At 44.4% G+C, this 14,207-nt stretch overlaps 1 protein-coding gene across 1 annotated transcript in view; it reads right to left on the bottom strand.

Annotated features, from left to right (window-relative positions):
- LOC116838877 (sodium channel protein type 5 subunit alpha-like) overlaps positions 1–14,207 on the bottom strand; it is a 351,647-nt gene that overhangs the window by 121,512 nt on the left and 215,928 nt on the right. The gene's annotated exons all lie outside the window — the stretch shown is intronic.

Below are 14,207 nucleotides of genomic sequence, written 5' to 3'. Positions count from 1 at the left end.
ACCTCCGGCATGGACCGGGCCTGACCGTGGGAGTTTCTACCGGCGTGTCTGGGCGACATTCTCGGCCCAGACCCTGGTCACCATCTGGGCGAAGTCTTTGCAGAGTGGGGTCCTCCCTCTCTTCGCGCAGAACGAAGCCGTGCTTGCCTTATTGCGAAGAGAGGGGACCTCCGGCGACTTACGGAATTGGCGTCCCATCTCGCTCCTCAGCATGGACTACAAAATCATTGCAAAGGCCATCTCGCTGCAGCTAGGGTCCGTGCTGGTGGACGTGGTCCATCCAGACCAGACCTACACCATCCGGGCTGCACTATTTTTGATAACTTGTATCTGGTCCGGGACTTCTGGAATTAGGGTGTAGGGATGGTCTCTGTCATTCCCCTCTTGTCCTGGATCAGGAGAAGGCGTTCGACAGGATGGATACGGGTATCTCCTGGTACTCTACGAGCGTTCGGTCCTTGGACCCCGTTTTGTGGTTTTCTCCAGGTGCTGGACGCTTTGCGGAGTGTCTATCAGGCCTCAACTGGACCTTGACGAGCCGGTCAGCTTCGGAGTGGGAGTGCGGCAGGGGTGCCCCCCCTCAGGCCAGCTGTACGCTCTGGCGATTGAGCCTTCCTCTGTCTCCTCCGCGCGAGGTTGACGGGGTTGGTGCTTCGGGAGCCAGAAGCTGCGGCTGGTCCTGTCGGCGTACCGTTGACGATGTATACTCCTCGTGGTCCAGGACCGGGCGACTTGGTGCGGGTGGAGGCTTGCCAGGCTGTGTACTCGGCGGCCTCCTCCGCCCAGGTTAACTGGGTCAAGAGCTCTGGCCTGGTGGTCAGGGACGGGTGGCAGGCGAGCTCCCTCCACCCGCGCTTCAGGCCATCCGGTGGAGCGCGGGTCCGCTGCTCTATCTTGGCGTTTACCTCTCTGCCACGCATCTGTCCTCGCCGGAGAACTGGCATGGTTTGGAGGGCAGGTGACAGAGCGGCTCCGAATGGACAGGACACTCTGGTGCCTCTCCCTTCGGGACGGGGCATTGGTGCTTAATCAAACTGGTCCTGTCCATGCCTTTTGGTACTGCTCAACACCTGGTTCCCGCTCCGGATTTCCTGGCCAACCTTCGGACGGCGCTTCTGGGGTTCTTTTGGCAGGGATGCACTGGGTCTCTGCAGCGGTCCTCCACTGCCCCTGGAGGAGGTGGGGGGCAGGGCCTGAAGTGCCTACGCACTCAGGTCGTGTCTTCGTCTCCAGCCCTGCAGAGGCTCCTGTGGTTGCAGGTAGTTCCGGCGTGGAGCGTAACTGGCGCACGCCTTCCTCCGCCGCTTCCGAGGGCTCCGATACGACCGGCAGCTCTTTTACTCCATCCGAGAGGTCTTCCGCGAGACCCTCTTCGGCTGCCGGTCTTCTACCAAGACCTCCTCCGACTGGAAGCTCTTTTCCACGTAACCAGGTCCTGTGGCGGCCACCGTGGGGGCCCGACCTCTCTCGGGAGCCCCTGCTCCACAATCCCCAGCTTCGTGTGCAGGTGGCGGAGTCCCCCGAGGTTCGCCAGAGGCCTGGTCTTGGCGGGAGTCACCCGGGTCGGAGACCTCCTGGACTACGACCGGGGAGATTGGCTGGATCCCTGACGCTCACCCGGGCGCATGGGGCTCCCAGACTCGTACTCCTGCGCGTACTTCGGAGGTGAGGGCCGCTTTTGCTGCCTGCTGCTCGGGCTTACCTCGACGGGTCCTACGAGAGGGCATGCCCCGCCCCACCCCGGGCCCCTGGACATTTTTATAGGGCCCTGCCCCGTGGACCAATCGGCCCCTCACCCTTTCACTGCAAGCCGGCTGCACGATGTGCAGCGGTTCTGTCCAGACCGCACCACGGAAACATCTGTAACACACTCGTGCTCCACACCCTTTCACTACTTCACCTCGCGTCCCACCCCGATACCAATGGCGGGCTCCTGCCACCTCTCAAGGGTGAGAAGCACGGTGGGCCAGCTTGTACTCTGGCTGTGGTCCCGCAGCCCGCTGGGGATGTCAGTTGGCGGCTCCTTCATGGGGCCGTGACGCACGGGCATGTACTTGGTGGCGTTCCACCCCTGTCCCAACACCTGCCCTTTCTGTGGCGAGAAGAGACCTTGGCGCACATTTACTTGGAGTGCGGCCAGGTTGCAGCCCCTGTTCCGGCTCTCCTGAATATCTTCTTGCGTTTCTGGTTGCACTTTTCCCCTCACCTTTTTATCTACACACTCCCCATCCGTGGCCCACAAAGTCGCGGATCTCCTTTCTCAACTCCTCTTGGCCCTGGCCAAACTAGCCATCTACAGCACCAGGGAGAGGAGGTTGGCTGAGGATTTCTTGCGACTGTGGGCCTATTTCCGCTCCTCTGTCCGTTCACGCCATCCAAGCGGAGTTCCTCTTGGGCGGTGTCCACTGGTCCTTGATGCCTTCGAGGAGCAGTGGGCGTTGTCTGGGGTTCTTGCTCGTGTTCCCATCGGGTTCCCTTCGTTTAGCCCTGTGACTCCACTCCCGCTCCTGCTTTTTTTCATTAGTTGTCCCCCGGAATTACTTGGTGTTCTAGACCTGTGGATCCCCCCTTAGTTGGGGGGAGGTCTTTAGAGTAGGCGGGCTTCGCCCGCCCACCCCTGAGATGCCAATAGGACCAGACTCCTGTACCCCACTGGTTTGGGTCTATCACAGTATATAATATATAACTAAACTATTGTGTATTAAATAAATAAGGTTTTTAAAATGTTTAAGAAGCTTCATTTAAAATTAAATTAAAATGCAGAGCCCCCCAGACCGATGGCCAGGACTGGGTAATGTGAGTGCCACTGAAAATCAGCTCATGTACCACCTTCAGCACACGTGCTATAGGTTGCCTACCCCTGGGTTAAACTAATGAGGAGTGGGGGGTTTTGTCTCTGTCTCTTAAAGCACTGAGTGGAAATGCCACAATGACTGGCACCTAAAAATACATGACAGAAAAGACAGCTCCCTTAAGTTCGGACAGGGAGGGGGCATCTGCTATACAACCAAATTTTCTGGACCTAAGTCCTACCTACCATTTTCTGTTCCATTATAGAATCTGTGCAGATTTTTGTTTTCTTTCTCTGCCATATGCGTAGGCTGCAAGCATGTCTCTTCCATATTTCTTTACTGTCAGTGCATCTCGGTTACAAAAGGCAGATTAAGGTGTCACAGGTGTACTAGGTTATTACAGGTTCTCATACTGAGAGTGTCACAAATTGGTACCTTTCATCAAGATGGCTGCTGCCAGCATTGGCTGAGATAATAGAAATGCCAATTGAAATTAAAACTTTTCCTGATACATTGAATAGAAAATACAGTTGTAGAAGGGTTTCGTAATATTTGAACTTTCATGCTGCTACACTTAACACATGGGTGCAGTTTTACTTAACTGCAAAGTCTTTCTTGAAAGTGGCCTTTTGTCCTTTACAGCGGAGTATTCTGATACTCACCCTTGATGTGAAGGCTCTGGAAGACAGAAGGACTGGATTGCACCAAAAAATACCTACTCTCTAGCAATGTTGCATCCAATCTTGCAGTTCTGATTTAGGCAAACTGTCATTAACCTCTCAATTATGCCAGCTGACTCTGGCTTTTCACCAATGTACGTTGAGCAGAGTATGGTCCAACGTCTTTAATAGGCACTTTGCCTGAAAAAGTACTACAAGATTTGGCCCACTGTGTTAATACTTTTAACAATGCACTTAGGAAGCACAGAAGTAAATGAGGTGTTTACTTCTAAGATAAGTAAGTCAAAATTCTAAACACTCCACACTATAATAGGTTAATTACAGTGGCAATTGGCTTCACAGAGAAGAAATTTTAAATATCTCCCGTATGTAGAGAAAAATCTCTTCTTGAACTCAACATTTTATGAGATGCATCAAAATTGCTTTTTTCCCCTCTAATGCACATCTCCAGTGACTCTGCTGCAGACAGTCTACTTCACTGTTGGAAGCCCCATGGGATGCAATGAGTGGGCAGAATTGTGGGTTTCCTTGTCATGGATGTCAGACAGGAATATTCATTAATAAATGCTCATATAGACACTTCCTTTACCTCTTCTCCCAGCCAACAACAATAAATTCTACTAACAGGAGAAAATAAAGCAAGATTCTAGCAACTCTGCCAAACTGTGACTTGTAAATCCCTCTTCAACCAGCATCTTTCAAGTGAAGCAGGCGACATTTTCTCCTCTAGGCATCCTTCTTCAGACACACAAGCACACAATCGTTCTCCCCACCTGTTCTAAACAGGGGCGGTTCCAGACCCCAGCATGCCAAGCACGTGCTTGGGGCGGCAAGCCACGGGGGGCGTTCTGCCTGCACTGCGAGGACCAGCAGACCCTCCGCAGACAAGCCGTCAAAGGCAGCCTGCCTGCTGTGCTTGGGGCGGCAAAATGCCTAGAGCCGCCCCTGGTTCTAAAATTCTTAAATATATAAAGAAAGAATTACAGATAGGGAAAAGTTAGAATCAATTTGAATGCGTAACGATCTCCCCCAAGGAGATCCTGTTTCGTTTGTATATAACGCCCTCAACACAAAGAGATATTTAGCCGTAACTGTGGGTCTTTCAATGCACTCACGTAAATTGCATTTGCATTTCTCTTGGCTTCCCTTTGCACGATTTACTGTGGTTATCATGGTAACACAGACATTTGTGGGGATAAGGAGTAGTGCAGAATCTGGGAGTGTAACATGATCAAAACGTTAAAAGTGCAACATGAATGGAGAAGCTTATTTCCCAGCTTCTGATAGGTTTGTCAGAAAAATGAAGTTATCACAGTTATAATGCCCAGTACTCTCAATCCAGCAAATGAGGCTTGAATACTAAACTCTAAGTCATATCATTTCCTCTTTACTAACCTGTGTTGTGAACAAGATATTTTTTGTGGGTTAACACAGCATACGGGGCTGGAACAGGCTCTGTCAAAACCAGAAAGGTGCCTGCTTCTCCACTGTCTTGCACCATATTTCCTTAGTTAAACTTGTGCAAAGGTCATTTATTAGTGTTTTGAGGAAATAGTCACAGAATGTCTCTAACTTGGAAATGAGCGTTTCCTACAGATGCAGAGCCAGATCCACAGCTGGGGTAAATTGAGTTATGCTGAATTACACCAGATGAGGAACTGTCCCAGAGAGACCAATCTAAACTAGTCACTACATCTGTACTATCTATATAACTTAGTTCAGTGTAAAATGAAATGGTTTTAGCGCCAATTGTTCACTATTTGCATAAAAATAAATGGTAATTTACACTTGGGGGGGTAACTCACATGATTGGACAACTGTCATGGATAGGTATAAACTGTTCAGGAAGGACAGACGGGGGAAAAAAGGTGGAGGAGTTGCACTGTATATAAGAGAGCAGTATGGTTGCTCATAGCTCCAGTATGGAACTGGAGAAAAGCCTGTTGAGAGTTTTTGGGTTAAGTTTAGAGGCGAGAGCAACAAGGGTGATGTTGTGGCGGGCGTCTGCTATAGACCACCAAACTGGGAGGATGAGGTAGATGAGGCTTCCTTTGGACAACTAACAGAAGTTTCCAGATCACAGGCCCTGGTTCTCATGGGGGACTTCAATCACCCTGATGTCTGTTGGGAGAAAAATACAGCAAGTTTTTGGAGAGTGTTGGGGACAAATCCTGGTGCAAGTGCTAGAGGAACCAACTAGGGGCTTGTAGCAGGGTGGTTCCCTGCTCCAGCCCTGAAGGGGTTAAAAACAGCCCAGGGAAGGGGCTGGGGCTGGAGAAAGCAGCCTTTTAAGCTGGGCTGGTTGGGGAAGTGGCTGCAGCTGGGGCCACACCCCAAACTGAGCAGCAGGGCCTAATAAGAAGGCCAGGGAAGCCAAGGGCAGAGAGTCTTTCTCTGCCTGTAGAGGAAGAAGGGCCTGGCTGCTGAAAACCAGAGTTGGTACCTAGGGTAAAGTAGTGCTGGGGAACGGCAGAGGAGCTTGGGAGCTCCTGCTGGAAAGCCCTGGGGTGTGGCCTAGAATTAGGCCAGGAGGTACTGGGGTTGTAGGGTGCAACCCAGGGGTAGGCCAAGGCAGCAGGTCCAAACCCCTTTGCTGATGATGAGTGGCTGATACTGCAGTCTGCCCCAGGGTGTGGGGCTAGACAATGACTGGCAGTAGCCAAGACACTGAAGCAAAGTGGGGATAGAGAGTGGGGGGGTTCCCAGGGAGGGGAAACCCCTAAGAGAGAGGGGTTACTGCCAGGGGGCAGAACCCCATGTAAAAGGGGCACCAGGGTCCAGGGAGGGACACGGGGCCTGTAACAGGAAACAAGAAGGATCACCAGCCTGCTAAGTGTGCTCTGAGCTGGAATTTGAGCTAATTCCCGAAGTGACCAGCAGGAGGTGGTGCAGGGGTGAGTGCCCACCCGGTTACAGGGCTGTGTTCCTCTTGACCTGCTGCTCACAAACAGGGAAGAATTGGTAGGGGAAGTTGTCATAAACAGATAGCTAAGGGTTAATGTTTCTTTTACCTGTAAAGGGTTAACAAAGGGAACCAAACTCCTGAAAGAGGACAATCAGGAAACTGGAATTTTTTAAAGCTAAGGGAGGGAATTGTGGGTTTTTCTTGTCTGGGCTTTTGTCTGTTCTGGGCGCTGCTCAGCTAGAGAGGTCTATTTCCCGTCTCTTCTAATCTTCTGTTCCAGTTGAAAGTAACAAAGGTAGCAAAAAGTTAGTCTTTTCAAATTGTTTTGCTGTATTTGCATCTGTGTACTGGCTGGTGGAGTCTTTATTGTTTTGGCTATTAAGTACTTTAAATGTATCGTTTTTGGGTAGGCTTGTTATTCCCTTTTCTATTGTTTATTCATTTCTATAAGTTGGAAAACCCGTGTATCTTACCATCTAGATTCACGAGAACTGTTATTCTATTCTTTCTTTCTTTTTTGATTAAAAGTTTTGCTTTTAAGACTTGTGTTTTTGGTTGACCCCCAGGAAATTGGGTGGGAGAAAGGAGACTGGGGGGAGGGGAAAAACTGCCTCTGTGGTTTAACTCTCCTAGTGTCCCAGAGGCGGGAAGAAGCTAGGGGGAAAGAGAGAATCTTTGTCTGTTTCCTTGTCTTTGGGTTTGTTCTTCGTGGCAAAGAGAGGAGACATAGCTTCTTTGTAATTGTGATTAAAGAGGTCTGCATCAGTAACTCTCAGGTTAGCCCAGAGAAGAAATTCTGGTGGGAGAGAGGTGGGGGGGAATGGTTTATTTCCCTTTGTTAAGGAGACTAGGGCATATGAGTCTTGGGGTCCCACAGGGAGTTTTGGGGGACCCAAGTGTACCAGGCACTGAAATTCCTGGTTGGTGGCAGCCTATCAGATCTAAGCTTGGTAATTAAGCTTAGAGGCCTTTCAGCTGGTACCCAATCTTTGGATGGCCTTAAGCGTCCAGGATTTGGGAATTAATACCATGACAGAAGTAAAGTGGGTGGCACCTGGGCAGCAGTGAACATGAGTGGTTGAGGTCAGGATTTTGACAAAAGCAAGGAAGGAGAGCAGGAGAATATGGACGCCTAGACTTCAGAAGCAGATTTTAAACTCCTGCAGGGAAATGAAGGGCAGGATCGCCTGGGAGGCTCAATTATGAGGGGAAAAGTAGTCCAGGATTGCTGGCTGTATTTTAAGAAGGCCTTAATTGAGGGCACAGGAACAAACCATCCCATGTACAGAAGAATACAAATATGACAGGTGACCACTTGGCTTAAACAGACATTTTCGGTGAGCTTAAACACAAAAGAGGCTTACAAAAGTGGAAAACTTGGCAGATGACTAAGGAGGAGTAAACCAATATTGGCTCGATGCATGGAGGGTGAAATCAGGAAGGCCAAGCATAACCTGGAGTTGAAAGCATAGCAGGGATGTGAAAGAAACAAGAAAGGACCTAGGTAATGAAATAAAAAAGAAGGTGGTCAGGGAAAAGTGTGGACCCTTACTGAATGGGGAGGCACCTAGGTGTGACAGTGTGGAAAAACTCTGAAGTACTCAATCTTTTTTTGCCTCAGTCTTCACAAGACAGGTCAGCTCCCAGACTACTCCACTGGAATGCACGATGTTAACGGAGGAATTGAAAAGGCTTTATATAAGAAGAGCCACCAGACACATGTCTGGAGGTAAGTTCCATGTATAGTAAGATACAGGTTCACATGTTGACACATAATTTTATTGATGGAGGCAAGGAGACACGAATATCCACAAAGAACTAGGAACAATGTCAATGAGGTGGGCTAACAGGTAGTGCACATTCATCCAGGTGGTATAGGAGTTTGGCTGAATGCTGATTGCAGATGTAACACAAAAATATAACAATGCCATTCTCCTCTGAAACTCGTGGCAATTAGGGGAAAGGGTACTGGAATGAAATTGAAAAAAGGCCAAATACAGTGCTTCATCTCTAAAAAAAAGGGAAGAAGGAGAAATCTGGGAACTAAGACCAGTCAGCCTCACCTCAGTCCCTGGAAATCATGAATTAGGTCCTCAAGGAAATTCCATTTTGAAGCACTTGGGAGGAGAGGAAAGTGATCAGGAACAAGCAAGCATGGATTCACCAAAGGCAAATATCGCCTGACCAAACCTTCATTGCGCTTCTCTGATGAGAATAATTGGCTCTGTATGAGGGAGAAGCAGGGACATATTATTCCATTGACTTTAGCAAAGCTTTGATACAAGCCTCTAACAGCATTCCTTGCGAGCAAATTAAAGTATGGATTGATGAATGGACTATAAAGGGAATAGAAAGCTTCGCTAGACTGTCAGGCTCAATGGATGTGATCAAACAGTTTTATGTCTAGTTGCCAGCCAGTATCAAAGTGGGGTGCCAGGGGTTGTTTATTCAACCATCTTCATTAATGATCTGGATAATGGGATGGATTTCACCTTCAGCAAGTGCAGATGGACACAAGCTGGGGGGGAGAGTAGCTATATGAAGGTAAGCGATAGGGTCCAGAGTGACCTAGACAAAATTGGAGGATGGCCAAAAGAAATCTGAAGTTCAACAAGGACAAGTGCAGAGTCTGCACTGGACAGATGAATCATGCACTGCATAGGCTGGGGAGGACCGACTGGCTAAGCGCAGAAAGGACCTGGGGATTACACGTGGACGAGAGATGGATATGCGTCAGAGTGCCTTGTTCAAGGAAGGCTAATGACATATTGGGCTGATTATAGGAGTGTTGCACAGATCAAGGGAAAGTAGATTATTCCGGCCTCTATTTGGCACTGTGAGGCCATCGGATACTACATCCAGTTTTTGGGCCCTCACTACAAGAAACGATGTGGATAAATGGAGAGAGACCAGTTGGAGGCAATGAAAATTAATTAGGGGGCTGGGGCACATACTTTATGAGGAGAGGCTAGAGGGAACTGGGATTATTTAAGTCCGCAGCAAGAGAAGAGCGGGGGTGGATTTGATAGGCAGCCTTCAACTACTTGAAGTGGGTTCCAAAGAGGATGCACTAGGGTCTTTGTGGTGGCTGATGACAGAACAAGGAGCAATGTCTCAAGTTTGCAATGTGGGAGGTCTAGGTTGGATTTTAGGAAAACTATTTTACAGGAGGGTGGTGAAGCATGGAATGGGTGACTAGGGAGGTCATAAACTCCAATCTTAGAGTTTTTTAAGCCCTGCTTGACAAAAGCCTTGGCTGGGGGGAAAAACGATTAGTTGGTGTCTGGTCCTGCTTTTAGCAGGGGGTGGATCTAGATACTCCTGAGGTCCTTCCAACCTATCTTTTATGACATCCAAAAAACTGCAAATCATCATCAGAAAGCACATTTCCTCCCAAAAACTTTGCATAATTTCTCTAAAACTTAAAAAAAAAAAATTGGATAACAGGAAAGATGTGAATATTTTTGAATATTGTCTTAATGTAGAGTTTGATTTTTTTCCAGTAAAAAATTATGTTCACAGGCAGGAAATGCCAGAATTTTATCCTTGACCAACAGTGAAATTTATGGCTTACACACTGCCTAGGCTTCATAGTGGACCTCTGGACCCATGAGAATTTTACCCCAAATTAGCAAAATCAAATGGAAAGATTACCAAATAAACACAGATCATTTTCTACAGTTCTACTGTTGAACTCTTTTCTTGTATGGTACTAGACTTTACAAAGGAGAAGAGTTACCTATTCTATCACGACTCAAAGCAGTGTATCTATTGTAGAGAAAGTTAACCTAATTTCTTTCCCAACTTCTTCCAGTCTCATTTATTTTAATGTGGACACTAGTCTTGAAAAATAACTTTAATTACACTTCAGGTAGCAAAATTGTCAACCTATCTGTATACTATGAAAACCTCTGAACAACATCAGGTCATTGAGGAATTATAGAAACACTTGGTATACCATTACAGAATATAAATATTAGTGGTCAACAAAATAAAGAAGGAACAGTTTACCATTGGAAAAGGTCATTTTGTCAAAATCAAAATGTTTTCCAGCAATGTGCCAATTTCACTGAAATTTGTTTGAAAAAAATCTGAAACAGTTTGAAATCAAAATAGAGTATATCAAAATAGATTATTTTGACTTTCTTGTTTTGCTTAGACTTATCTTATTATATACATATTTAATATAATTATGTATAAAATTATAATGCTTTGACATGAAACATTTTAACATTATCAGAACAAAATGTGTCATGGATTAATAGATTCCAAGGTTAGAAGAGCCCACTGTAATAATCTAGTCTGACCTCCTGTATAACACAGGCCAGAGACTTTCCCTTCTATTTCTAGAGCAGATCTTTTAGAAAAACAACCAATCTTCATTTAAAAATTGTCAATGATACAGAATAAACCACAATTCTTGATAAATTGTTCCAATGGTTAATTACCCTCACTGTTAAATTTTATTCCAGTCTGAATTTGTTTAGCTTCAACTTCCAGCCATTGGATCGTGTTGTACCTTTCTCTGCTAGATTGAAGAGTCCATTATTATATATTTGTTCCTTGGGTAGATACTTGTAGTCTAACAAAGTCACCCTTTAACCTTATCTTTGTTAAGCTAAATAGACTGAACTCCTTGAGTCAATCACTCCTGTATAACCTCTCTACTCCTATTCAAGATTCTCCTGTTTATTTAATCACATTACTTTTTTGGTCACAGTATCACACTGGGAGCTCACATTCAGCAGATTATCCACCACAACCCCCAAAATCTTTTCCCAGGATAGAGTCCCCCACTGTGTAAGTATGGCCTACACTCTGTTCCCATGTGTAAACACTTAGCCATATTAGAACTCATAGTTTGCTTGCACCCAGCTTATGAATCAGAGTTATGTTGAATCCCTGCTTTGTATCAATGTCCTGTCCACTTCATTATTTACCACTCCACCAATTTGTATGTCATCTGTAAACTTAACTTAAATAATTACTGGTAATCTTCAAGCACACTGATAAAAATATTAAATAGCACAGGGCCAAGAACCAATTCTTGAGGGGACCCCAATAGAAACACACTCACTTAATAACAATTCCCCCTTTTCAATTACACTGAAACATATCAGTTAGCCAGTTTTTACCCATTTAATGTGTGCCATGTTTAATTTATATTGTTCTAGTTTACAGAAGTCTAAGTATATTATGGCAATACTTTTATCTTTATCAACCAAACTTGTTCTCTCATAAAAAAGAGGTATCAAGTTAGTTTGACAGGATCTATTTTCCATAAACCCATGTTGATTAGCATTAATTATATTACCCCCCCTTAATTCTTAATTAATCAGGTCCCATATCAGCTGCTCTATTATCTTTCCCAGGATCAATGTCAGGCTGACAAGCCTATAGTTACCAAGGTCATTTCAGTTACCCTTTAAAAAAATCAGTACATTGGCTTTCTTCCAGTCTTCTGGAACTTCCTCAGTCTTCAAAACTCACTGAAAATTAACATTAATGGTACAGTGAGCTCCTCAGCCAGCTCTTTTAAAATTCTTGGATGCAAGTTATCGGGAAATACTGATTTAAAAATGTTTAATGTTAGTAGTTTCTGTTTAATGTTCTCTGGAGATATTAGTGGAATACAAAGAATGTAGATGAGACTATATACCATCTATTTTTCCCCAAATACAGAACAGAAATATTAATTGAACATTTCTGCCTTTCTGCATTATTACTGATAATTCTACCATTTTTATGTAGTAATGGACCCATACCATTGGGTTGTGTGTGTGTGTGTGTGTATATATATATATATATATATAATGACACTGTGTATATATGTATATGTGTGTGTGTATGTGTGTGTATATATATATATATATATATATATATTACAGCTGCCATAAGTTCTCTAAGGCAGGTCACTTTAAAAAAAACCAAACCAAAATGGCCTTTTTCCTCAATTGTGGTATTCTGGCTTTTTGGGTCATGTAGTAAGATGTTCTTAACTGATTCATCATTATCATTCACATTTTTATGATACATTTTTTCCTTAAGGGTTCAATAAGGACATTTTGATGTTTCTCATTAGAAATGTTTCAGAATTTCCACTCTGCAAAAACTGACTTTTCATCCCAATTGGGGATGTAAACAATTTTCTATCAACATTTCCTGCAGGATGGAAATTCCATTTTCCAACCAGCTCTAATACATATAGTAAAATTTTGATTCTATATTTTCTTGCTACAATAACATGAAATGAGCTAGCACTTCTCTATGAGAGAGAGGCCAACAGCTACATGAATGTGTAAAAATGCAGTGCAGTCTAACTATACTGGAAATCAATTTTTTGTACTTTTTCCTCAGATCCTGTTGTGAAACTTCAGCAAGCTCCAATGAGAAGAGACTGCATTTTAAGTTGTGACTGTACTCACTATCATTTATTAGCTTGAAAATCATGGCATATAGTACTAGATATATTTCTAGGTGAAGGGTCAATGAACGTATGCTTTTTTGTTCATCTGATGAGCAAACAAGAGTATTTAACTATGTACCACAACCCCCCTGTCTTGAACTGATGTACAAAGACAAACTTTTTTCAAATCTCAGTTAGAAATAGATGCTATCTCCAGAAAAATAATGACTTTCAGGCAATCAGTAACATCAGATTAAACAATAACAAAGCCACCATACTCTAAGCCACAGTATTTAGGGTTTACCTTACAAGGCACTCTGCCCATATTCAACTATTATGGAGGAGGGGAAAGAGATTTAAAAGAGAACACAAACATTGTCAGTAGCAATCATTCTATTTAGTAACTATTACACATTTGTTTTATGTATGCTTACTTGCCTTCTTTTAGCTATAACTAGGGCACAACTGACAGGACCTACCAGAGGTTGAACAATGCACCTGCTGTTAAGAATACAGCCAAAATGCACAAAGCCAAAACAGCAAACAGTCACACTCAGGTTTAGATTTAATTTGCTTTACTTTCCATGCCACCTTCACTGAAACCGAAGATTTTAATACACATCCCTTAAATAAGGTAAAAAAACAACCCTTAAAAGGTATGTCCAAATATTTTCTGACTGCATATTTCATTATCCTGATGTCTATTTGGATGACATGGCTTGATAATATTTATAGTTCTAGTTCTCCATCTTCTTTTATCAGCTCATCAATATGGCAATACTGGCTGGTGACAGTGTGTAATAAGCTTTCCCATAGTGAAGCATTAGAGGTTAACTTTGATCTATTTGTGACTCTCTACTTGGTTATACTTTCTTCACATAACACATTTCTAAGAATAGTGCTGGTGTTTGAACAATCTTCCTTACAACTCTGAGACCCAAAAGAACTTCAGCTTGATGCAAAGAGCCCACTGAAGTCAATGGGTGATGGATCAGAGCTAATGGTTTTGGTTGCAACTTGATTAACTCTGATCCATGAAATGGAGAGGTAGAGCAGTTCAAAAAGGGGATGGAGAAGATTTGTTAATGATTTTTCTGTTTTTCATCAAAATTTCAAAACATTCAGAATTTTCCAACCAGCTCTAGTGAGAGCTCTGTAGAATAAGTACGTTTACAGTGTCAAACTAAGGCATGTTACTAAGTCATTTTTTGCCTCTTTTGAAAACATGCTTCCTAAATCAGCCACTACGTGCTCCTACACATGGTCCCATCAGTATTTGCATGATTCATCCCCTTTAAACAGAATTACTTGGGGCTGAAGTTCTGCTACATAAACCAAATGAAGCCATCTTCCCCTCCGATGTACAGAAACTTTTAATTTAAATTGTCAGAGAACCTAAGGGCCCTTTCCAACATTCCTGTGAT

The sequence above is a fragment of the Chelonoidis abingdonii genome, chromosome 2, assembly GCF_003597395.2.
Source record: "Chelonoidis abingdonii isolate Lonesome George chromosome 2, CheloAbing_2.0, whole genome shotgun sequence".
NCBI lineage: Eukaryota > Metazoa > Chordata > Testudines > Testudinidae > Chelonoidis > Chelonoidis abingdonii.
Note: the sequence above shows the minus strand (reverse complement) of the source record. Positions and strands in the feature narration are given on the sequence as shown.